The sequence below is a fragment of the Mauremys mutica genome, unplaced genomic scaffold (genome assembly GCF_020497125.1).
Source record: "Mauremys mutica isolate MM-2020 ecotype Southern unplaced genomic scaffold, ASM2049712v1 001276F_np12_subseq_1:32621_obj, whole genome shotgun sequence".
NCBI classification, from domain to species: Eukaryota; Metazoa; Chordata; order Testudines; family Geoemydidae; genus Mauremys; species Mauremys mutica.
The window spans coordinates 1,238-27,377 of NW_025423154.1; the positions used below are offsets into that span (position 1 = coordinate 1,238).

The 26,140-nt window shown below is 49.0% G+C and overlaps 1 long non-coding RNA gene across 2 annotated transcripts; it reads right to left on the bottom strand.

Moving 5' to 3' along the window:
- Window positions 1–2,772: 2,772 nt before the first annotated feature.
- LOC123357976 lies at window positions 2,773–25,561 on the bottom strand. 2 transcript variants are annotated; one of them, XR_006575628.1, is made up of 4 exons: window positions 25,371–25,561; window positions 9,211–9,291; window positions 8,731–8,809; window positions 2,773–2,886 (listed from the first exon to the last, which is right to left on the bottom strand). It is a non-coding gene; the product is annotated as an uncharacterized LOC123357976 (long non-coding RNA). The 2 variants fall into 2 exon arrangements; XR_006575627.1 differs by lacking the exon at window positions 25,371–25,561 and adding an exon at window positions 11,728–11,832.
- Between the last annotated feature and the right edge of the window lie 579 nt (window positions 25,562–26,140).

Below are 26,140 nucleotides of genomic sequence, written 5' to 3' on the forward strand. Positions count from 1 at the left end.
AACTTTCAAAACATGACCCAGGCATGGTGTAACTGATACCCGAGTTATAATGGTCCTCTGCAGGTGTGAGCCACCACTCTCCATTTCACTGGCAGTTTAATTCATGTGCCAACGATGATACTTAAAATGTCAATCATTGTTAACTAGTGTCATCTGCTCATACAAAGCAACTGAGAAAGGTGAAGAAGAATCAAATTGTGAAGCTCTGCACAATCATGTGGGACTGCACAGTTTTGTGTCAGACACGAGGCCATGGAGCAGGAAACAGGGCAATAACATTTTGAGACATTTTAAAAATACAATTTCATTTCGTTTAATTAAAATTCGGTTGACCTATCCTGTAACCCAATAGGTCAGAGTTGCAGAGAGGCATGATGGTTTCATTTTTCCCAAAGGGATCAGGGGGAGGACTCAGCTTTCCAACAGTTTGAGAAACTCTGGTTTAGTCTGTACCTCCTGCATAGTACAGGACATAGAATTTCACCCAGTGATTTATCCGGAATCAAGCCTCTAACTGCTGGTTGGAATAGAGTGGTGTCTTTTTGAAAGATGTCCAACTCTCCATTTAAAGTCTCTGGGAAAGTCACCAAATCCCTTGCTAAATTCTGCCAAAGCTTAATTACTCTCACTGTTAAACATTTGCATAGTATTATCCTGTTTCACAACTTTGCTGAACTTCAACTTTCAGGCACAAGATTTGCCCACATTAAAGAGCCTTCAATTATCTGATATTTTGTTGTGTGGGTACATCTCCTAGACTGGAAACAAGTCACCTCTCAATCCGCTTCTACTGGATAAACAAGATTGAGGTCTAGAACTACAAAGGTACTTATAGATGTACTCTGGGGTTTAGTTACCTAAGCTCTGGTTCACTCTACAAGACCCATAATATTAAAATAATTGAAAAATCCACAACCTGAGTGACATAGTTACACCAACCATAGGCACCGACTCATGAGTGCTCCAGCCCTGGAGCACCCACGGTGAAAAAATGGTGTGTGCTCTGCACCCACATGGCAGTCAAAGTGCCCCGCCCCAGCTCACTTCTTCTCTGCCGCCTCCCCAGAGCGCGCCACAACCCCACTTCTCCCCAGCGCTTGCCGCTGTGAAACAGCTGATTTGGTGCGGCATACACAAGCTGTGGGAGGGAGGGGGGAGAAGCATGAATGCGTTGCGCTTGTCCTGGTATGATACGAGTGCTGGGGTGGGGATTTGGGGAAGGAGTCCAGTAGGGGCAGGGAGTGGGAGGAGTTGGGGCAGGGACTTTGGAGAAGGGGTTGGAATCAGGGTGGGGCAAGGGGTGGAGTTAGGGGCACGAGGGGTGCCAGTGAGAATTGTGGTGCCATATGATACCAACTCACCCCCACCTCACCTCGATATTTGCATGGGACCCCCCACCCAGCCTCTGAGTACAATGCCTCGCCAGATCCAGCAGGAGCTTCTCCCCATCAACATGAGCTACCACCTTCTAGCAGAGGTGGATTTAAACCATGCGTGATTGGGAGAGCTCCTCGCCCATGCGGTTATAGAGCGTCTTCATTAAAGCACTACAGCCGTGCATCTACATCAGTGCAAGCTGTGCCAATGCAGAGATTTAAGTGTAGACTTGTCCATTTTTTAGGCTCCACTGATGTCCTCAAAACCCTTGCTTGGCTACTGCCTAAGCCCATAGGCACCTAAACTCTCTTGATTGATCCCTAAATTTATTGCTGTAAAACAGTTCCCATGACACCGAAGTTTCTGCCTCTGGACATGTGCAACTGCGGTCTCACAATCTCGAGTGTCCCGGAAGCCAATCTCCCTGCTAAGGCCACAGGGTGATCCACAAACCGGGGACATGGCAAGCAGAGGAGCAGCGATAGTGCTTGCAGGGCCTGATCTGCAGGCATTCACAGAGGCTGGGGTCCTCAAGGCAAAATCTGTCTGGAGGAGCAGGTAGTGCCCAATCTATATAACCCGGTGGTCAGAAGCACTCACTTAGGGCCGATGGTTCAGGTCCCCCCTCTTTCTGAGGGGAGAAAGGGTTTTTGAAACCAGGGTCTTTCCAAAGATTCTCAGGCAAAGTGCTAATTGTGAGACGGCCCTTCAATCTCTTTTTGTTTGAAGCTGTTCCACTTTGGATTAAAATCATGAAAGATTCATTGGGCCCAAGAGCGACGTTAGGTGAGAATGACTCTACAGCCTTGGTGACTTGCAAATGGATAAGAAGTCAGGCTAAACTGGTCTAAAAGTATCCAAGTCATCCAAGTCTGCTTGAGACTAGCTGAACTTTGAGATCGCCTGGATGAAAGGCTGTATAAAAGAGGAAAGTATTATCATTATGGTGATTTCAATCATCTTTCCCTGTGAAAATCAGGCTGAACAACCACACAGCTCATTTTTATTCAGGAATCGTCTATTTACATAGTTGATGAACATTTCATCACAATTGCCCAGGGCCAGAATTTGAACAGAGCATTTTACCCCTGTGAAAGTTTCTTAGGATCATGTTACAAATAGTCTAAAGCCACCCCCCGAGTGTAGATGAGCTGAGTTTTAAATTAATTGTATTGAAGCTTGTTTTTACCTGCATCTTAATATACAATTAACACACACATACACACATTTATTTCATTCTAAAGCACACTCCTAAGACCACAGGTCCTTTTCATGTTACCTGCAGCAGATCTCCACTAGGGGGAGGATCTGAAGCTTGCTGGCTGCTGCAAACAGATCTGGGGCTGTCTCTAGACTAAGTGATAGCTCTTCTGTTGTAGATATATTTTAATATTGCTTTGGAGGATGGAAGGAGCCATATCCTGCAGCACAACTTCTCCACCCTGGGATTCTTTGCAGGAGCTTGTGAAAATATCCTTAAAGTAAGGACTGACAGCTGCTAGCAGTACTCTGCAGGAAGAGAGGAAACAAAAGTTCCAAACAATAAAACCTGTGTTTACGGGTGTTTCTCACTGTGTACATTAAATAACTCCTTTTTAAAACAAAAACTGGAAAAACATCTATTATGTGTAATCATAAAGTTGGGAATATTCAGCAAGCAAGATTTGAACCCAGGATCTTTAAATCCCAAGCACAGAGCTCTACCACTTAAGCTAAAATGTGAACTATTAGCTAAGATGTAGACCAGCTGCTGAGGGTAGGTCAGAACATACATTTTGACAAGGAGCTAAAAAACTATTTTCTAGACACCAGTAGAATACTGGGTATCAGAGTCCCCTACATTATTTCCCTGACTTTAGGAGCAAAGTATTGTCTAGTGATTAAAGTAGTGGTTACAGACAGGTACATAGAATTGGCATCTTCATAGTCAGAAGGTCTGTTACAGTAGAGACCTGGTATCTATTCTTAATTCTGCCAGAACCATGGAGAGAATAACCTTGCCTCTCTACTAGGATTGATGGGTATGGGGCCATGATCAAAAGTAAGTCCACAAAAATATAAACAACAGTGAGTGGAAAAAGTAAGATTAGACCCTATGATTTCCAGCCCAAAACACCATTCCATACACACTCCCTGATCAAAGAGTCAGTCTCTTTCCTACTTGTGAAATATTACCCTTCTTGGCAGCACTGTACAACAAGGGAGGTCAATTTCACATGAAACGCAGAACATCCTGCAAAATCAAATGCACTGGAAATGTCCAAAAGGAACAACCTAGGAGTTGCAGGAAATTGTGTTGGTGATTCTCTGCGGTCTGATCTTCCTTTAGAAACATAAGAATGTCCATACTGAGCCAGATCAATGGTTCACTTAGCCCAGTTTACTGTCACTGAGAGTGGCTAGTGCCAGATGCTTCTGGCAGTTGGGGGTATAGGGACACCTGGAGCATGGAGTTGTGTCCCTGACAGTCTTGGCTAATTAATGTCCATTGATCATAAGAATCATAGAATATCAGGACTGGAAGGGACCTCAGGAGGTCATCTAGTCCAAACCCCTGCTCAGAGCAGGACCAGTTCCCAACTAAATCATCCCAGCCAGGGCTTTGTCAAGACTGACCTTAAAAATCTCTAAGGAAGGAGATTCCACCGCCTCCCCAGGTAACCCATTCCAGTGCTTCACCACCCTACTAGTGAAAAAGTTTTTCCTAATATCCAGCCTAAACCTCCCCCACTGCAACTTGAGAACCATTACACCTTGTTTCTGCCATCTGGTACCACTGAGAACAGTCTAGATCCATCCTCTTTGGAACCTTCTTTCAGGTAGTTGAAAGCAGCTATCAAATCCCCCCTCGTTCTTTTCTTCTACAGACTAAACAATCACAGTTCCCTCAGCCTCTCCTCATAAGTCATGTGCTCCAGCCCCCTAATCATTTTGTTGCCCTCCGCTGGACTCTTTACAATTTTTCCACATCCTTCTTGTAGTGTGAGGCCCAAAACTGGACCACAGTACTTCAGATGAGGCCTCACCAATGTTGAATAGAGGGGAATGATCATGTCCCTCGATCTGCTGGCAATGCTGGCAACTACTTATACAGCCCAAAAATGCCGTTAGCCTTCTTGGCAACAAAGGCACACTGTTGACTCATATCCAGCTTCTCACTGTAACCCCTAGGTCCTTTTCTGCAGAACTGCTTCCTAGCCATTCGGTCCCTAGTCTGTAGCAGTGCATGGGATTCTTCCGTCCTAAGTGCAGGACTCTGCACTTGTCCTTGTTGATCTGCACTTGTCCTTGTTGATGGATCTATCTCCTCCACAAAGTTCAATTTCATGAAGTTCAATATCAATTTTGAACCAAATTATACTTTTGGCCTTCATAAACATCCCATGGCAACAAGTTTCTGATTGACCATGTGTTTTGTGAAGAAGTATTTCCTTTTGTTTGTTTAAACACGCTGTCTATTAATTTTATTCAGGTGACCCCAAGTTCTTCTGTTATTTAAAGGGATAAATAAAACTTCCTTATTCACATTCTCCACACCATTCATGATTTTTTAGACTTCTATCAAGTCATCTCTTTTCTAAACTAAAACAGTCCAAGTCTTTTTAATCTCACATCTTATGGAAGCTGTTCCATCCCCCTTCTCTGTGTCTTTTTCCAATTCTAATATATCTTTTTTTCAGATTGGGTGACCAGAAATGCACCAGTATTTCAAGGTTTGGGCGCACCAAGGATTTATGTAGTGACATTATGGTATTTTCTGTTTTATTACCTATCCCTTTCCTAATGATTCCTAACATTCTGGTTAGCTTTTTTGATTGCCACTGCACATTGAGTAGGTGTATTCAGAGAACTATCCACAATGACTCCAAGATCTCTTTCTTGACAAGTAACAGATAATTCAGTCCATATCATTTTGTATGTATAGTTGGGCTGATGTTTTCCAACGTGCATTACTGTGCGTTTATCAACATTGAATTTCATCTGCCATTTTGTCACCCAGTCCCTTTGTAATTCTTTACAGTCAGCTTTGGACTTATCTTCAGTAATTTTGCATCATCTGCAAAATTTGCCACCTCACTGGTCATCCCTTTTCCAGATCATAGAATCATAGGAATGGAAGGGAACTCGAGAGGTCATCTAGTCCAGTCCCCTGCACTCATGGCAGGACTAAGTATTATCTAGACCATCCCTGACAGGTGTTTGTCTAACCTGTTCTTAAAGATTACACAACCTCCCTAGGCAATTTATTCCAGTTCCACACCCTAATTCCATTCTATACCATAATCATTTTTGTTGCCCTTTTCTGAACCTTTTCCAATTCCAATAAATCTTTTTTGAGATGGGGCGACAACATCTGCACTCAGAATTCAAGATGTGGGCGTATCATGGATTTATATAGAGGCAATATGATATTTTCTGTCTTATCATCTATCCCTGTCCTAATGATTCCCAACATTCTGTTGGCTTTTTTGACTGCCGCTGCACATTAAGTGGATGTTTTCCAGAGAACTATGACTCCAAGATCTCTTTCTGGAGTGGTAACAGCTAACTAGACCCCATAATTTTGTATGTATAGTTGGGATGATGTTTTCCAATGTGCATTACTTTGCATTTATCAACAATGAATTTCATCTGCCATTTTATTGCCCACTCACCCAGTTTTGTGAGATCCTTTTGTAGCTCTTCGCAGTCTGCCTGGGACTTAGCTATCTTGAGTAGTTTTGTATCATCTGCAAATATTGCCACCTCACTGTTTACCCTTTTTTCCAGATCGTTTTATGAATATGTTGAATAGCACTGGTCCCAGTATAGACACCTGGGGGATACCACTATTTATACAAAAGGATGGATGCTGAACACTGTGGCTAGACCTACAGTTCAGGAGTGCTGGGCAGAGTTACAGTTCAGCAGTAAATCTTAGTGCTTCTGGTCATCTTCAGTGCCAGTAAATTTTCCCCAACAAACCCCTCTGATGCCCATCTTCTGCCGCTCTCTGCAAACCCACTGACTATGACAACCTCCCCATTCCATCCTTATTCCCAGTGCAAGGTCATAAACCCAAGTATTCACAGCCCCATAACGGCTCTGGGAAACAGTGATACTGAGTCAGGTCCGGTTTGTCCTTTTCAGATGATTCCTTCCTGGCATGGTGCTCCTCCAGGCTCCTGTCCTGGGACATCCCTGGCTGGATGCTCTGTCCCTCCCACACTACGGATGGCTCTCGCTGCATTGTTATGTGTGGGCCCTCCTCATCTGGAGCTACAAGCACACACACCAGCACTTCCTCTCAGGGCCTCAGGGCAAGGTTTTAAAGGAGCCATGCGCTCTAAACTCCAAGCAGTAAATGCCTCTTATGCCACAAAGAAAAGATCCCATATGTTTGACTGCTAAGGACAAGTAGGCACAGAAAGGGACTCTTCAGCCCACGGGTAATCTTATGCCCTCTTTCTCTGCAAGGGAGATTCACACTACCGTTCATCACTGCAGCACAATATAGAGCTTTTAATTTTCTTTCTTTATTAAATTTTCTATTCTCTTGGATATGAAATCAGTATGCTGAGGATTTCAAAGAATGACTGAGCACTGGAAACAATAGCCCTATAGACGAAACTCCTTACTTTAATGCAGCTAAATCAGTAGTTGTGATGTCACGTGTAGTAGTGTGCACACTGGACATTGCCTGGGGCAGAAACCTGGTGCTCAGGATTTGCAAGGTAACTGCAACTTTTCAGAGCAGAAAACTACAGCAGATTGAGTTTCACAGGCTGCAAATGTGGAAATATCATTTACCATATGGATATGGGTACTTAGTATCTGATAATACACATTCATGTTCCATAGTACCTTTCATAGCTAAATCCCTAGCTGAGTAGATATAGAAATAACAACAGAGGGAGAGAGAGAAATCAATTGACCAAGGGGGGGCTTTCAGTAGAATTTGGAAAGAGGATGGAATGCTGATGACACCTCCTGTGGAATTTTACAGAGGATGTTCAGCTTCCTATAGCAGCTCTGAACTATTCTAAAGAATTTAATAGATAATTGTATGCCTGCTACATTGTGTAGGATGGTTCCAAAAATGTACAGGCAAGGGCTAATTTTCTATTAAATCCTAGCGATTTTTAGAGTAATTTGTAGAGAATCCTATTCGGTGACAGATCCTCAGTCAGTATAAATTATCATAACTCCACCTCTCAGTGGTGCCAATTTACGACAGATTAGGACGCGTCCCATAGCTTTAATCCTGTTGGCTACAGTCCTATTACATTCTGTAGAGACATAGAAGGAAGCTGTTCTAGACTGCAGAGGAGAAGGGTCTCACAGCAGTGACAAGACTTGGAAGCGTAAAGGGGCAATAAAGCTAGTGTATCTAGCAAAGGGCAATATCCCTGCATAGGAGATTCTCCTGGTTGAAGACCTTGAAGTTACTTATGTTCTTCCCCAGGGTGCTGGTCTCCTCCCTGTGAGGGGCAGCCTTAGATCTGTCTATTCAAGCTGCCCATATTGTCCAGGTGCCTATCACCATGGTATGAGCAAGGCTCATTCATAAGAGGCCGGTCACACTTCCTCCAAGCATCTCCGTGTTGGCAATGGGAGGATCCCAACAGCTGTGATGGGGAAGATGGAGCAGCCTGTATCATTGCTGTGATCAGTGCTGATATGCTAACCCAGGGGTCAGCAACTTTTCAGAAGTGGTGTGCCAAGTCTTCATTTATTCACTCTAATTTAAGGTTTTGTGTGCCAGTCATACATTTTAACGTTTTTAGAAGGTCTCTTTCTATAAGTCTATAATATATAACTAAACTATTGTTGTATGTAAAGTAAATAAAGTTTTTAAAATGTTTAAGAACTTCATTTAAAATTAAATTAAAATGCAGAGCCCCTCAGACCAGTGGCCAGGACCCAGGCAGTGTGAGTGCCACTGAAAATCAGCTCGTGTGCCGCCTTCGGCACCCATGCCTTAGGTTGCCTACCCCTGTTCTAACCCCATCTCTTAAAGTCATCTCTAACTAATATCTTCCTTTGCAAAGTATTTTCCATGCAAAATTATGCAATATCAGATCTCCTGCTTATAACTTGGGAAAAGATGGTTGTAAAACTGGGTGGAAGTTTACTTGTTTGGGAGAAAAGCCAGTAATTGAAAGAGATGTATGAAGTGATGTAGGGTCTTAAGGCCAAGAGAGGGTGATACAATTTTCATTTGGTATTTCATTGCTATGTAGGATTTTCCTATGTCAGTTTTGCTTTATCCTCTCATCTCAGCAGCCTTTGTTGCTCCCTTGATAACACAGACTATAGAGCTCTGCTCTCCAGCATAAGCTGAGGACAGCAGATAGATAAACAGAAACCCACCTATGGCAGGAGAATTTCCTTCCTTCACACACTAACGTGGCATCACAGAGCAACTGGTGCTGGTACAGCTGCTTTAGACCTGTATGAGTTGGGAAGACAATGCCAAGGCTGCTGTTATACACCACAAGAAAACTTCTTGAAGGAAAGAAGTGAGAGCTCATTCTAAAGAGAATATCTATCTAATCTCTGGAAATCTGTATGGATGATGGGATGGCTGCAGAAGGAGAGTAAAGGATGTGATCACTTGATGACTGTTTGGTGGCTTATGTCTCTGCAATGAAGGCAAGCACCAAAAGGGTGATGGAGAGTTAACTCCCCTTTCGCCTTTAACCAGTACTAAGTTTACTTCAAAAACTAAAGTTGTTTCCATCTCTGCCATTTTCTGGACGGCAGAGACAGCCCTAGGCATTCACCTTCTCTGGAGGCTCCCACAGGCTGGCCCAGAAGATTACACATACACATGAGGATCAGCAAACCTACCTTTGCTTAGCTCCAGTGACTTTGGCAGCTCCTGTTTCTCCCCTTTTTGACTGGAACTCATGATAGGCAGAATGAAGAATGCTGTAGAGAAGGAAATCCTGACTGAAAAGAGAACTAGCTTCTCAACAGAGTGTGTGCACACACACACATGACTAAATACTAAAACTCTGGTATATAAAATCATGGTAGAGGGATGGCAGAAATTTCATTTTCTGGTCCCCACACATGTTGTAGTTTGGTTATGGAGCAGCAATGGCCAACTCCCCTCCCCCCTCATTCCCCACTCAGAGATTACTGCTGTATCTGGGCTCAGTAAAGGCAGGTTAGGAATGGAGGAGAAGGTGGACTCTGAACTTCCTGGGGCATTGCAGAAATCCTGCCCCCTTTCCTTTTCCCAGATGCATATATTTATTCTCTGAGTCACCAGCCCTCCCCATGCACTGCATGGACCCTCACTCTAGCTGAGACAAGTTGGATACAGTTCCCTACGGAGTCTGTTAATGTTTCTCTTAGGCTGGTTGGAGAGGGAGGGATGTGCTCATTCCAGAGTTGTGTGAACTTCTTTATCTGCCCTTAATTTCCTATGTTTGTGGCTTTAACATCACTCCTGAAGAGAACACCCTCCTTGAGGAGCATGGGAAAGAGACTGGTAGGACACTGAACAAATACGCTTGTTTCTACCATGATTCCAGGTTTCCCCACTCCACCACAGCCACCACTTCAAACAGATCCCCTCTTCAAAGCCATTTGATTAGATGCATCCCCTTTATATTCATACCTCATAACAGCCTACGATTTTGAGGAATGTCACCCATTTCACTGACAAAGTTTGCAAGTTCCCCATGTTCCACACAAATGGTGTGTCTTCTCACTTGTATTGTGTAAAAGCAGCGAAGAGTCCTGTGGCACCTTATAGACTAACAGACGTTTTGGAGCATGAGCTTTCATGGGTGAATACCCACTTCGTTGGTTGCATCCGACGAAGTGGGTATTCACCCACGAAAGCTCATGCTGCAAAACGTCTGTTAGTCTATAAGGTGCCACAGGACTCTTCGCTGCTTTTACAGATCCAGACTAACATGGCTACCCCTCTGATACTTGACTTGTATTGTGGTAAATTCTTTACATCAGAAAGAAGGAATCGTGAGACTAGGGTTAGAGACAGAATTGTTTACATTAAGGGAAGGAACCCCAGAGCATTTTGTTTCCTGCATGAATTATTATGATGTCCCTCATTTTGGATCACAAAAAAAAGTTAACCAAGGCCTGCAGGACATCACTCTGTTGAAACTGGGACCATCTTTGGGGGTGAAATTGCAGCCGAGAGCAATAGCCCCATCACACAAAACACAAAACCTTCCATTTCCCTCAGACACACCTACCTGACTTGTCTATCTTCTTGGTAGCCCATCCTACACAAGCCAACAACATGTGCCTGGCGCCACATACACCATCCTGCTCCCCATATTCCATGCCACACTATATACTCATGTCACAAAATTCTAACAGTGAGGTTGGAGCAAGCTACCAAGGGAACTGATGGATTTTCCCTCTCTTGATATCTTCACATCAAGATTGGGTGTCTTTTCTAGAATCATCGAACCATAGAGTTAGAAGGGACCACAAGGGTCATCTAGTCTAACCCCCTGACAAGATGTAGGCTTTGTTGTGTCTAAAACATCCAAGATAGGTGGCTATCCAGCCTCCTTTTGAAAACCTCCAATGAAGGCACTTCCACAACCTCCTTAGGCATCTGTTCCACTGTCCTGCTGTTCTTACAGTTAGGAACAGTAGGACAATATAGGACAACAGTAGGATTTCTGCTTGAGTAAAGCATATCTTCCTAGGCAGGAATAGACTGCCTTGGAATCATAGAATATCAGGGTTGGAAGGGACCTCAGGAGGTCATCTAGTCCAACCCCCTGCTCAAAGTAGGACCAATCCCCAACTAAATCATCCCAGGCAGGGCTTTATCAAGCCTGACCTTAAAAACCTCTAAGGAAGGAGATTCCACCCCATCCCTAGGTAACACATTCCAGTGCTTCACCACCCTCCTAGTGAAGATATGCTTTACTCAAGCACAAGTTATTGGGCTCAACACAGGGGTAACTGGGTGAACTTCTGCAGCCTGTACTATACAGGAGGTCAGACTAGATCAGGGGTCGGCAACCTTTCAGAAGTGGTGTGCCGAGTCTTCATTTATTCACTCTAATTTAAGGTTTCACATGCCGGTAATACATTAACATTTTTAGAAGGTCTCGTTCTATAAGTCTATAATATATAACTAAACTATTGTTGTACGTAAAGTAAATAAGGTTTTTAAAATGTTTTAAGAAGCTTCATTTAAAATTAAATTAAAATGCAGAGCCCCCCGGACTGGTGTGTGAGTGAGTGCCACTGAAAATCAGCTCGCGTGCTGCCTTTGGCATGCGTGCCATAGGTTGCCTACCCCTAGATGATCTAACAGTCCCTTCTGGCTGTAAAATCTACAAATCTATGAATCATGCTAGTTCATACCCAGCTTGGACACTACTCAGGGCCATGGGGAGCTGCTCCCCCTCCTCCTGCATCAGTCACTTGTCCATTAATCTTTAAAAAATGTTATGAAAATGTAAACTGATTTATAAAATGTTTAGCATTATGAGATCACCATCTTCAGCCTCATTTGCATACTATGCACAGATTGGTCAGGTTGGGAGGAGTCTATGTCTGTTTTGCATATATTAGACTGGGAGTGTGTCCGCACTAGGGGAAGGTTGAAGAGAATGCAGATACACTGGAGGTGGGCCCATCAGAGGGGAGGAGACTGAAGAAGCTGCTATAGTGGGCCAGGAAGTGGAGAAATAAGTACTGCAGTTCATGGGACAGAGAGGGTGTTCCTGATCAGAAGGGAAGCAACACCCACTGAGATGTACTGGGGAGTCAGTCATTGTGAAGGTGGCTTCCTGGGAGGCAGGCTGGATGAGAACAAAGGGGGGAAATTCCATGGGGATGGAAGGAGTCCCTGGGAGAAGTTCGAGACTGAGAAGGGTGAAGAGTGTATAACGTCCTGGGTGAGGTATGACCAGTAGCTCCTCTCAGACTTTGCAGGACATCAGGTACCAGACACCTGACAGCTGTTTGCCAGGATGAACATCTGCGCAGAGATCAGGAAAGTTTATTTGCGTGAGGAGAAAGCCCCTAGATACTGTGTGGAATCAGCACCAGCTCTGAATATTGAAGTTCTCTAGCATAGGTACAGTCCACCTCACTGCCTCCAGCACTGTGTGTGGTACTGGGAATGTACCTTTAAGTGGCTCCACTTCCCAGACAGGAATTCTGTAGATGTTCTGCAGAAGCCCATGTTATGTGAAGCAGAGGCAGTTGGAACTGTGTCACTGAATAAAGGGGATCTCTTCCAAGCACCTTAGGCACTGACTGATCACTGAACACCAGATGGTACCAAGAATAATAGTTATTTAAAAAAATAACCGGAGAGGAAAAATGGAGCAGCTGGTAGCTCCACTAGAGCTGCAACTCTCTGGAAATATGGAAAGCTGGAAGAGATTTAAACAGAGCTTCACCCTACTCTAGCAACACCATCAGAGGACCCAACCATATCAGCTACACCAACAGGGGCTCATTCACCTGCACATCTACAAATGTGATATATGCCATCATGTGCCAGCAATGCCCCTCTGCCATGTACATTGGCCAAACCGAACAGTCTCAACGTAAAAGAATAAATGGACACAAATCAAACATCAGGAATGGTAACATACATTGTGGATACACAATAAACCCTTCTGTTTTTACGCTGGCTGAGAGTCACTGCAGTCTAGAGATCGGGGTTGCATTGCTCCCTCTGGGTGTGGAGACCCCAGAGGTCCAGAGTGGGTGGACTCCTGGAGGGGCTAACAGAGAGAGAGGCATGCTGAAGGCTGAGATGCAGTCCCAGAAGGCAATAGAGCCAGAGGGCCTAACCCCAGAGACTGAGTGCAACCCTCGAGGAGGGCTGTCACTGGTTACTCCCAGGGTCTGTACAGAGCCAAGGGAGCACGGGTCCTGTGAGTCAGTGACAATCCCTATTCATTATTTTGTCAAACCAGCTTATCTTGTACTAGAGAGGGATGTATCTGTCCTTGCTGGAATATATTTATGTAAATATCTAGTGCCTAGTACACTAGCAACAACTTTGCCAAGTTCACATACTGGACGGTGAACTTGTGAGCAGCTGCTTTAATACATGGCCTGACTTTGGTTTACAGCCTCTCGTTCAGGCCTCAGATCTTGCACCAGGCCCAGTGCTCCAGGCTCTCTCTCTACTACAGTGACTTAAGGAACAAGGTTTGGGACTGTAGGGGCCAAAGGGTCTGTATTCTGATAAGACCAGGAATCCCAGCTCCCAGCCTCAGCCCCCAAGTGCTGCACAGGAGGTGTCTGTCTGTGCCTGGGATGGGAGGATGGGGGTCCCACTGGCCTTGGGGGAGAAGCCAGCCTTTCCTTCCCCCCCCCTCCCGTGGCAGAGCCCCCGCACAGACCTGCTGCAGTTCGGAACATTAAAGAGCTGAGGGGGCGCCGGGTGCGTACCTGGAAAGCACCTCGCATGGGAAGGTCTGCTAGCTTGACGCATCTGCAGCTACGACCTTTGCCTCTTGCCACAGCTGCAGGCTGCGATATGTGCATGCCCACAGCTGGGTAGAGCAGCAGCACCCAGAGCAGACGGGGCCAGTCGGGGCCTGTGCTCATGCTATGCATGGCTGGGAGCGGCCTGCCCTCCCCACAGGGGGGCTGGAGGCCTGTGTTCGGGGCCAAGAAATACTTGGGGCTCAGAGTAACATGGGCCTGGTCGCTCTGTGGTCAGGCAATGTGGGCTGAAGCCTGGAGAGCCATGGGCTGGGGGCAGGATGGGGCTGGGGGGCTGGGATGCAGCCCTGGATTAATTATTAAGCTAATGTCATGATTTTTGTGGGGTGAGACTCATAAGTGATGACGGTTTGGGATGGCAGTACTGTTCTCTGAAACACAACAAAGAAAGAGAAAAGGCGACACTTCGACTGTGCGCCTGTGTGGAGCTAGGAGACTCTCTGACATGGAAGGCCAAATCAAGGCTGCTCATGGCTCAAAAAGCTCTGCCATTCAGTAACTAGCTCAAAGAGAGGAGAAATTAGTCCCTGAGATTCTCTAGCCCGTGGTTATGAAAGGATTTGTCACAAGAATCCTTAGCATTCTAGGGCCTCTCTCGCTCACCTCTTTGGCTTTACAAAGAAGCAGCTTCTTCATTAAATAATTCTAAGTAAAGCAGGGGGAACAGAGCCGGGGGCAGGGGAGGGTCACCTGCGTGCCTCTCAGCAGGAGGAACAGTGCCAGGGACGAAGGGGTTCACCCACACGCACCCCACATGCAAGGGGAACTGAGCCGGGAGCGGGGGCAAGGGTCGCCCGTGCGCCTCTGAGGCAGGGGGAACAGAGCCGGGGTTGGGGGGGTCACCCACATGCCCCTCAGGCACCGGGAACAGGGCTGGGGGAGGGACGCGCACACTCCAGAGCCAGGGGCGGGATCACTTGCACTCCCTCAGGCAGGGGGGAAAGAGCCAGAGCGGGGGAGGGGGTCGCCCTCCCCCCCCTCAGGCAGGGGGAACAGAGCTGGGAACTGGGCAAGGGTCACCCACATGCACCTCAGGCGGGGGAACAGAGACAGGGGCAGGACTTTCACCGGCGCTCCCCTCAGGCCGGGGGAACCGAGCCGGCAGGTCACCCAGAGGGTCGCCTGCGCTTCCCCCAGGCAGGGGGAACTGAGCCAGTGGGGTCACCTGCGCTTCCTCCAGGCAGGGGGAACCGAGCCAGGGGGGTCATCCAGAGGGTCGCCTGTGAGCCCCTCAGGCAGGGGGAACTGAGCCAGGGGGTTGCCTGCGCTCCCCTCAGGCCGGGGGAACTGAGCCAGGGACAGTCACCCGCGCACCCTTGAGGCAGGGGCAACCGAGCCGGGGGATTTCCCATGTGCCCCTCAGGCAGGGGCAACTGTCCCGGACTCACAGATCGTGCCCACTCATGGCCCCGTGCGGCCCTTCTCGGGGGTCCACTCTCTCTCGGGGTCAGGCCCCTCCACCTCCTGGAGCCGCACCTCTCTGAGCCTTAGCACGTCTGTCTCTGCCGTGGGCCCCTCAGGGAGTCCACGTGCTCTGGACCCCCTGGGCCTCTTCACCCCCGAAGGGGATGTTGCCCCCTGTTCTCTAGACCGGAGTGACTCTCAGCCAGCATAAAACAGGAGGGTTTATTGAGAGTTGAACACAGCACAGGAAACCCTCAGGGCCTCAGGCCTGGCCTCCCACAATAACAGCACATCCCAGTCTCCCTGCATCCAGGTGGGCTCTGCCTGCTTCCCCTCTCCAGCCCAGAGCCCCCCTGCTTCCCAGCTGGGCCTCTGATATCCCCGGCCTCAAGCCCCCTCTGTCCATTGTCTTCTCTCCAGTAAACAGGGTCGTAAACAGGCAGGCCTGGGTCTCCTCTCCTCCCAGCTCTCCTCTGGCTGGAACCAGCTGGCCAGGTCACGGGGTCCTCTCTCTGCAGCCCTTTGTCCTCCCACTGGCCAGAACCGGTTGTGTCTCCTGAGCTGGGGTCCCGAGTCCCTCTCCCGTCCTCTGTAACAACAAACTCCCTCTCCCCTCACCTCGTTAAACCAGTAACATCCAGGGACATTGAGTCCCACCCCCTGTGCATGCAAACCACTGGAAAACACAGAAACCCCAAGAAAACCCCCCACTTCGTCACAGCAACCAAGCCCGGGGGCTTCCCGTGCACCCCACAGGCAGGGGGAACGGAGCCAGGGAGGGTCACCCACATGCCCTTGAGGCAGGGGCAACCAAGCCAGGGGGTTGCCCATGTGCCCCTCAGGCAGGGGGAACCGAGCAGAGGGGGTTGCCTGCGTGCCCCTGAGGGGGGGAACTGAGGCAGGGGGGTCCCTTGCACACCCCTCAGACAGGGGAAACCGAGCCGAGGGGGTTGCCTGCACGCCCTTCAGTCAGTGGGAATGGAGCTATTGGAGTCACCCATGTTCCCCTCAGGCAAGGGTAACGGAGCCAGGGGGGTCACCCACACATCCCTCAGGCAGGGGAAACAGAGCTATTGGGGTCACCCATGCACCCTTCAGGCAGAGGGAACCGAGCCAGGAGCTTGTTATCAGTACAGCCTGTGAATTTGGCTGCATAGAGATAATCATGGAATTTCTTGGTCAGAGCCCACCTTAATGCTAAGAACTCTAGTTTGTGAACTGGCTAGTTCTTTCAATGATACTGTTCTCAGTGGTAGAAGATGACAGAACAAGGAGTAATGGTCTCAAGTTGCAGAGGGGGAGGTTTAGGCTGGATATTAGGAAAAACTTTTTCACTAGTAGGGTGGTGAAGAACTGGAATGGGTTACCTAGGGAGGTAGTGGAATCTCCTTCCTTAGAGGTTTTTAAGGTCAGGCTTGGCTGGGATGATTTAGTTGGGTTTGGTCCTGCTTTGAGCAGGGGGTTGGACTAGATGACCTCCTGAGGTCCCTTCCAACCCTGAGATTCTATGATTCTATACTAGACTCTTACTAGCATAGGCAACTGGTCTCCATCCATCTGGATGTTCTTGGTAGAGGACTCCTCCAAGTCCTTCCATATTAGCATCATTGTGTAGTACATATCTTCTTTTAATATTGCCAATACTAACGCACCTGGTGCGTGCTACTTTATCTATTAACATCTGAAAAGCATTCTCACAATTCAGAGTTCACCAATCTCCAAAGGATTCACTGACTTGGTAGTAGTTGGCATCTGGATGCAGAGCCTGGCCTTTTCCTATGAGGAAATACCCCAATGGTGAGTTAATTTAAGGGTCAACAAAGGTCACTAATTCCCTCTACAAATTGCCTATAATAATTGCAGAATCCCAAGAAAAAGATGGTTACTCACCTTTGTAACTGTTGTTCTTCGAGATGTGTTGCTCATATCCATTCCAATTAGGTGTGCGCACGCCGCGTGCACGTTCGTCGGAAGATTTTTACCCTAGCAACACTTGGTGGGTCGGCTGGGCGCCCCCTGGAGTGGCGCCACTATGGCACCGGATATATACCCCTGCCGACCCATCCGCCCCTCAGTTCCTTCTTGCTGGCTACTCCGACAGTGGGGAAGGAGGGCGGGTTTGGAATGGATATGAGCAACACATCTCGAAGAACAACAGTTACAAAGGTGAGTAACCGTCTTTTCTTCTTCGAGTGCTTGCTCATATTGATTCCAATTAGGTGATTCCCAAGCCTTACCTAGGCGGTGGGGTCGGAGTGAGATGTTGCAGAGTGCAAAACTGCTGAGCCAAAGGCTGCATCATCTCTGGACTGTTGGACCAGAGCATAATGTGAAGCAAAGGTGTGGACCGAAGACCAGGTAGCTGCACGACATATCTCCTGGATAGGTACACGAGCCAGGAAGGCGGCAGATGAAGCCTGAGCCCTGGTAGAGTGTGCGGTGAGGTGGCTCAAGGGTACATGAGCCAAGTCATAACAAGTACAGATACATGCTGTTACCCATGATGAGATCCTCTGGGATGAGACAGGTAGACCCTTCATTCGGTCTGCCACTGCAACAAAGAGCTGGGGCATTTTAAGAAATGATTTTGTCTGCTCGATATAAAATGCGAGCACTCTACGGACGTCCAGGGAGTGCAATTGTCGCTCCCGTTGTGATGAGTGTGGCTTCGGGAAGAAGACCGGAAGGAAGATATCCTGGTTGACATGGAATGCCGATACCACTTTAGGGAGGAATGCCGGGTGTGGTCGTAACTGCATCTTGTCCTTGTGGAACACCGTTAGAGCACGAAGCTCGGAAACTCGTCTGGCCGATGTAATGGCTACGAGAAAAGCTGTCTTCCAGGACAGGTATAGCAAGGAGCATGTTGCCAACGGCTCAAATGGGGGAGACATAAGTCTGGTTAGAACCAGGTTGAGGTCCCATGTTGGGGCGGGGCGTCGTACCTGTGGGTATAGGTGCTCCAGGCCCTTAAGAAATCTAGAGACCATAGGGTGTGAGAACACGGAGCGGCCACTCCACCCTGGATGGAAGGTAGAGATGGCCACCAAGTGCACCCGCAAGGAAGATACCGCCAGGCCCTCCTGTTTGAGAGACCAGAGGTAATCCAAGATGGTTGGGATCGAGGCCTCAGCGGGGGTAACACTGTGTGTCCCGCACCAGCAGGAGAAACGCTTCCATTTGGCCAGATACGTTGACCGGGTGGAAGGCTTCCTGCTACCCAGGAGTACTTGCTGTACTGAGGCAGAGCAACGCAACTCTGACTGGTTTAGCCATGCAGCAGCCACGCCTTGAGGTGAAGGGCCTGCAGGTCTGGGTGGCAAAGTCTGCCGTGGTCCTGCGTTATGAGGTCTGGGTGGAGTGGCAGGGTAATCGGGTTGGCTAGTGACAGATCGAGTAGCGTGGTGTACCAGTGCTGCCTGGGCCACGCTGGAGCGATCAAGATTAGATGCGCTCTGTCCCTGCAGAGTTTTAGCAGGACCTTGTGAACCAGCGGGAACGGCGGGAAGGCATAAAGCAGCCGGTTCGTCCACGGCATCAGGAATGCATCCGAGATCGACCCTGGTGAGAGGCCTTGGAAGGAGCAGAACATCTGGCATTTCCTGTTCTCGCAGGAAGCAAACAGGTCTATGTGGGGAAATCCCCACCTCTGGAAAACCGAATGAATAACATCCAGGCGTATCGACCACTCGTGGCAGAGGAATGACCTGCTCAGTCGATCCGCCAGAGTGTTCCGAACCCCCAGGAGAAAGGACGCTACCAGGTCTATCGAGTGGGCTATGCAAAAGTCCCAGAGTCTGATGGTCTCCTGACAAAGGGGAGAAGATCGAGTCCCTCCCTGTTTGTTTATATAGTACATGGCTGTTGTGTTGTCTGTAAACACTGAGACACCGCGGCCTTGTAAATGTTGCAGGAACGCCTGGCACGCTAGGCGGACTGCTCTCAGTTCTCGGACATTTATGTGCAGGGTCAGCTCCTGAGGTGACCAGAGGCCTTGCGTACGAAGGCTTCCGAGGTGCGCGCCCCAGCCGAGAGAAGACGCGTCCGTCGTCAGGGACACTGAGGGCTGAGGCGGATGGAATGGTAGCCCTGCATACACCAGGGAGGGAGTCAGCCACCATTTTAGAGAGCCTAGAGTGTTCGGGGGAATGGTGACTATTGTGTCTATTGAGTCCCTGCTCGGGCGGTATACCGAATTGAGCCAAGTTTGTAACGGACGGAGGCGGAGCCTGGCGTGCTTGGTTACGAACGTGCATGCAGCCATGTGACCCAAGAGACCGAGACAAGTGCAAACCGAGGTTGTCGGGAAATTTTGCAGACCGTGGATGATTGTTGCCATTGCTTGAAACCGCGGCTGTGGTAAGCAGGCCCTGGCGAGATTGGAGTCTAGGGTCGCTCCTATGAAGTCTAACCTCTGTGTGGGAATCAGAGAGGCCTTCTCTATATTGATCACCAGGCCTAGACGAGAGAATAGGTCCCTGACGATGCCCACATGCTGAGTGACTTGTGTCTCGGAGGTCCCCCGGATGAGCCAATCATCCAGATATGGAAACACGTGTATCCGACGTCGGCGGAGATATGCGGTGATCACGGCCATGCACTTCGTGAATACCCTTGGGGCTGTGGAAAGGCCGAAGGGCAGGACCGTGAACTGGAAGTGCTGATGGTCGGCTACAAAGCGGAGGTACCTCCTGTGCAGAGGGAAAATGGCGATATGAAAATATGCGTCCTTCATATCAAGGGTGGCACACCAATCTCCAGGATCCATGGATGGGATAATGGTCCCCAGGGATACCATACGGAACTTCAACTTTACCATAAACTGGTTGAGTCCTCGCAGGTCGAGGATGGGTTTGAGACCACCCTTCGACTTGGGGATCAGGAAATTACGGGAGTAAAACCCCTTGCCCTTTTCGTTCTTTGGCACCTCCTCTATAGCTCCCATGGCGAGGAGCGACCGCACCTCTTGCAAGAGGAATTTCTCGTGAGAGGGTCCCTGAAGAGGGATGGGGTGGGAGGGTGGGGCTGAAACAAATTGGAGGTGGTATCCATATTCCACCTTGCATAGGACCCAGAGATCCGAGGTTAACTGGGACCACGCCGGGAGGAAGTAGGAGAGACGGTTGGAGAAGGGAGGAGAAGGGTCCTGGCCTGTAATTGGTATGCCATCCTCAGGCGCACCTTCAAAAGTTAGATTTTGGTCCTGCTGGTGGTTTTGAGGGACCTTGATTTTGGCCCCTTTGGGGTCCTGATTGGCGTCTATGGCCACCTCAGCCGTGCCGCCTGTCAAAGTCCTGTCTGTTTCCAGGCACAAAGTACAGACGAGGAGGTTGGGGGCGGAAGGGTCTGTGTTGGGTCACTGGCGTGTGCATGCCTAGCAAACGCATTATGACCCTATTGTCTTTCAGGCTTTGCAGCCTAGGGTCAGTCTTTTCTGAGAAGAGGCCTTTACCATCGAACGGCAAGTCCTGGATGGTGTACTGCAACTCGGGTGGGAGGTTGGAAACGTGAAGCCATGAGATACGCCTCATGGCAACACTTGAGGCCAGAGTCCTGGCTGCTGAGTCGGCTGCATCGAGCGAGGCTTGGAGGGAAGTTCTGGCCACCTTTTTTCCTTCCTCCAAGAAGGCCGCGAACTCCTGGCGGGAATCCTGAGGGAGTAGTTCCATAAATCTCCCCACCTCCGCCCATGTGTTGTAATTATAGCGGCTGAGGAGGGCTTGTTGATTCACCACCTGGAGCTGTAAGGCACCCGCCGAGTACACCTTACGGCCGAGCAGGTCCATTCGCCTAGCCTCCTTCAATTTTGGGGCTGCCGCCTGCTGGCCATGGCATTCCCTCTCATTAACTGATTGAACGACCAGTGAGCAGGGAGGAGGATGGACATATAAATACTCGTACCCCCTAGAGGGCACCATATATTTACGCTCGACTCCCCTGGCCGTAGGTGGGATTGAGGCCGGCGATTGCCATACAGTGTCGGCATTGGCTTGGATGGTACGAATGAATGGTAGGGCCACTCTGGTGGGAGCATCCGCTGACAGAATGCTCACCACCGGGTCCTCCACCTCTGCGACCTCCTCCACCTGGAGGTTCATGTTGAGTGCTACCCTCCTGAGGAGGTCCTGGTGGGCCCTCAGGTCGATTGGAGGAGGGCCTGAGGAGGATGTCCCTGCCACCGCCTCGTCGGGAGAAGAGGAAGAGGAGACACCTGTCACGAGAGGGTCCTGTGTGGCCTCTTGCTCCTGAGCAACCTCCTGCTCCAGTGGAACTGGAGAGTCCGGTGGGTGGACTGGAGCTTCCTCCGTACCAGCGGGAGGCGGACGGCTGATTGTCGACTCTGGCACCCAGTGCTCTGACGGTGCTGAGCGGGACGGGACTACTGGTGCCCCTTGGGCCTGGTGGTACGCCCAATGCGTCCAGAAGGACCACTGGTGTGGGCCTAGGTCCTGGGCCTGTGCCTCTTGGAAGACCCAGGTGGGCACATCAGACTCGCGGTCCTGCGCATAATAGCTGTCCGCGTGGGATGACTCTGAAGCATGCCTGAATGGCCATGGAGGAGCGGAGAGGCCCTGAGCAGAGTCCATGTCTCTAGCTGGCCCAGCTCTACTCGGCACCGGATACCGGTACCGGGAGGCATACCAGTACCGGGAACGAGATCGGGACCTGCAACCGGAACGGTGCCGGGAGGTCGACCGCGATCTCGAAGCTCGGCGTCGGGAGCAGCTACGGGAGTCACGGTGCCTGGAGCGATGCCGGGAGCTGGAGCGGTGCCGAGAATAGCGGGCCGGCGGCCGGGATGCCGACCAGAGCCGCGAGTGCGACCGGTACCGGAGAGGAGAACGGTGCCGGGACTGCGAGCAGCGACGGGAGCGCCGTCGGGACCTGGAACGTCTGCGGGACCGTGATCTTGAACGGTGCCGGTCTGCTGTGTCAACAGAGGGTGGCCGAATCAAGGTCGGCTTGCTTATCGCCCGCACCGGCGGTGCCGGGGGCGGAGGCAGCGTCGACTCTGTCATCGAAATCAGATCCCTCGCCATTGAGAACGTCTCCGGCGTAGACGGGATAGTAAGCTCTACCACGGGTCTAGCCGGGGAGCTGACAGTCACCGGACTCGACGGCCCTTGTGGGACCGGAATCGATGGTGCCGACTTCGTCGGTGCCGCGGTGGGTGTTGGCGCCGGGAGGTCCGACTTGGACGAGCTCTCTAGCTGCGGTGCAGGTGGCACAGAAGCAGCAGGAGTCTTAGTCTTTCTCGACCTCGGGGAGAGGGAGTGGCGTCAAGCCGGCCTCGGTGTCGGCGACGGGTGGTGCTGAGGAGCCTTGGCCGTACCGGTGCGAGGAGGTGCTCCTGCTTGAAGAGTGACCAGCGCTTGGTGCCGAAGGCGGAGGGGTGAGAGCCGCCTCCATGAGGAGCTGCTTTAGCCTAATGTCCCGCTCCTTTTTTGTTCTTGGCTTAAAAGCCTTGCAAATGTGGCACTTAGCTGTCAGGTGCGATTCTCCGAGGCACTTCAGACAGGAGTCGTGCGGATCTCCTGTCGGCATCGGCCTGCGGCAGGCCGAGCACGGTTTGAAACCCGGTGAACCGGGCATGGGCCCCGGCACCGGGTGCGGGGAAGGGGCTATTCCCCAAACCCCTCTTAACTATATTATACTAAATATATTACAAAGTGATAAACTAAGTTGAACTATATAAAAAGTTTTTAACTATATACACAACAAGGAACGAGAACTACGAGTAGCTAGGGAAGTGGAGGTCAGCTAAACCGCGCTCCACTGTTCCAACGACCGACACAGGCGGTAAGAAGGAACTGAGGGGTGAATGGGTCGGCAGGGGTATATATCCAGTGCCATAGCGGTGCCACTCCAGGGGGCGCCCAGCCGACCCACCGAGTGTTGCTAGGGTAAAAATCTTCCGACAAATGTGCACGCTGCGCGCAAACACCTAATTGGAATCAATATGAGCAAGCACTCAAAGAAGAACTCTTCAATTCTTTCAAGGTTTTGGGTCTTGGCCATGCCCTCAAGGCTTCCAGCTTATCCAGATCTGCAGCAGCTCCATCTCAAGAGATTATATGCCTATGTACTTTACTTTTTCCTGACAGAACTGACATTTGTCTAAAGATAGTTTTCAATCCTTGTTCCTGCAGGCAGTCCAGCACTTTCAACAAGCATTCTTCATGCTCTTCCAAAGCATGACTGAACATTATCAAGTCATCCAGATACACCAGGACTTCCAGAAGGTTCACGTCACCATCCGTCTGCTCCATTCATCTCTGGAATGTGGCCAGGACCTTAGATAGTCCCTGGAGTATTCTCAGAAATTTGTAGAATTGTAATGGACAGATGAAGCCTGTCTTTTCCCTATTAGCTGGTCCCATGGATACCTGATAGTGTCCACTTCTCAGATCCAAAATGGAAAACCAACAGCTTCCTGTCAGGCAGTCTAAGACATCATTCACTCTTGGGGGTAATATACTGGTCAGGGATTCCACAGATATTCAGAGTAGGATCATCTATGCAAATGTGTACATCCCATTATTTTTTCTGGCCACAGCAATTGGGGAGGCATAAGGACTTCTAGAGTTCCTGATGATTTCTGCGGTCTTCCAAATGTCTGCCACCTCTGCAGGTACTAGTGTCATCAATTGTTCAGGGAAAGGCCTATCATTCAACTGAATGTGATGTTCAACTCCCTTGACACAACCCACATTCCACAAGTGGAGAACACTTGGGGCCTTTGTTTCCATTTTAGTCTCTCTTTCCATGCTCAAGGAATTGGGGATTTTCCAAAGTTCAACTTCTCTGGGTCAAATATAAGTATAATCTTTGAGCAGTATGGGCCACTGTTGCAGCCAAGTATATGTGTACTACCGCAGTTCCCTGAGGGATAGTGATTGGGTGCTCAGTTTCCTTAGCCACTGGTAGCTTTACTGACACTTTTATACAAGATGAGGTTTTGGCTATGCCTCTCTTCACCATCAATCCGCCCAGCAGCACATCTGTATCTGAAGCTTCACTCAGGATTAACTGATTGGTGGCTATCTGATCCACTTGAGCAATTCCATCCACTAGATGGGTTGTCCTAGCAGGAATAGTAACTGGAGGCCTATATCTTAGTTTGACCATTCCCACTGGGCCTTGAAATTTACACTGGTCTGGGTCTCCCCCTTTAGCTTGATATGCTTCTAAACACAGTGCGTGGATCTCCAGGCTTTGTGCTTACTTAGGTCCAGAAAACTCTTTGCATAGCTGAGCCATGGCTGCATGTGTTCCTATTATACAAGGCATTTGGTCTGGATATCCAGTGGGTGGACAGATCAAAGCAAGAGTAGTACTTGTGGCACCTTAAAGACTAACAAATTTATTTTAGCATGAGCTTTCGTGAGCTACAGCTCACTTCTTCGGATGCATAGAATGGAACACACAGACATTTATACATACAGAGAACATGAAAAGGTGGAAGTATGCATAAAAACAGGAAAAGTCTAATCAATTGTATGCATAACAACAGGAAAAGTCTAATCAGTTGAGATGAGCTCATCTCAATTGATTAGACTTTTCCTGTTGTTATGCATACTTCCACCTTTTCATGTTCTCTATATGTATAAATATCTCCTGTCTGTGTGTTCCATTCTATGCATCCGAAGAAGTGAGCTGTAGCTCACGAAAACTCATGCTAAAATAAATTTGTTAGTCTTTAAGGTGCCACAAGTACTCCTGTGTTTTTTTTCGGATACAGACTAACACGGCTGCTACTCTGAAACAAAGCAAGAGTGTCTCTCTCTTTCTCAATTCCAACCATATCCTTTGGGAATTTTAATTTCACTAGCACATATCCAAGGTATGGCTACTGGTCATCTAACCTCCAGACAGTCAACCTGATTAGGGGCTTCAGGGGCAGATGGGCCAGATGTTGCCAGTAAAAGGGTTTGAAGATGACAGTGACCTGAGAGCCACCATCTAGAACAGCTGTACACTCTATTCCCTTAATAATAACCCCAACCTCAGACTTTGGTCCACACAGTTCTACAGGCAAGCCTGGCATAGCTGAAGACAAAGACTCAGTCTTCATGTCTTTGAGTTGGTGAGAAGCGAAGGTGGTTACGGGACCCATGATGTTCCCTTACCTGGTCTCTCCAAAGTGTCCTGCTGCCTTAAATCATTCCTCAGCTCTCCCAGGGTTTACAGGATTCGGACATCCTCATACATAATGACCATCTTCTCCACTCCAACAACAGGAATGCATGGACTCCAAGAGGTGAGGGTTCCACCGGGCCCTATCATTTTCTTGACCCTTGCCTCTCTGGTATAGCTGTCCATCTCACATTTGCTCTGGGAGTCGAGATACTTTCCCTCAGGTCATTTATTGGAGAGACCACTACAAAGTGCTGTTTCACTGTCAGGACAGCTACTTTCTCTTGCAACTCAGCGATCTGTTTCATCATAAGGCTACTTTCTGGAGGGGAGTTATACAGAGTGGCTTCCAAAGTATACCTCTCATTTCAGTCTCTCAGGAAGGGTTATCTTCAGAATCCTGTCTCCCATTCCCTGACCTCTCTCATCTGTGTGGCAAAAAATGGGAGATTCCTCTTTCTGTCCTTTAATCGCAACTGGAACAGCATCAATCCAGTATGGGTAGCACCCTTTAACCCTTGCTCCAATCTGAGATAATCCAAATCACTCCCTGCAATTCCTATTTTACAGTGGGCCCTCTGCAGGAGTCATTCCATCCATGCCAGATATTGAGGTAGTTTCTCTCCAAGTTCCTGATGGGCAGTCTGGAATATTAACATAGCATGCTCTCTGTTTTCAGTGCTTTCAAAGCCCTCCAAAGATGAGAGGTATTCAGCAGCAGTTGCATCTGGATTACTGACCCTGAGTACCCTGATAGATTCAG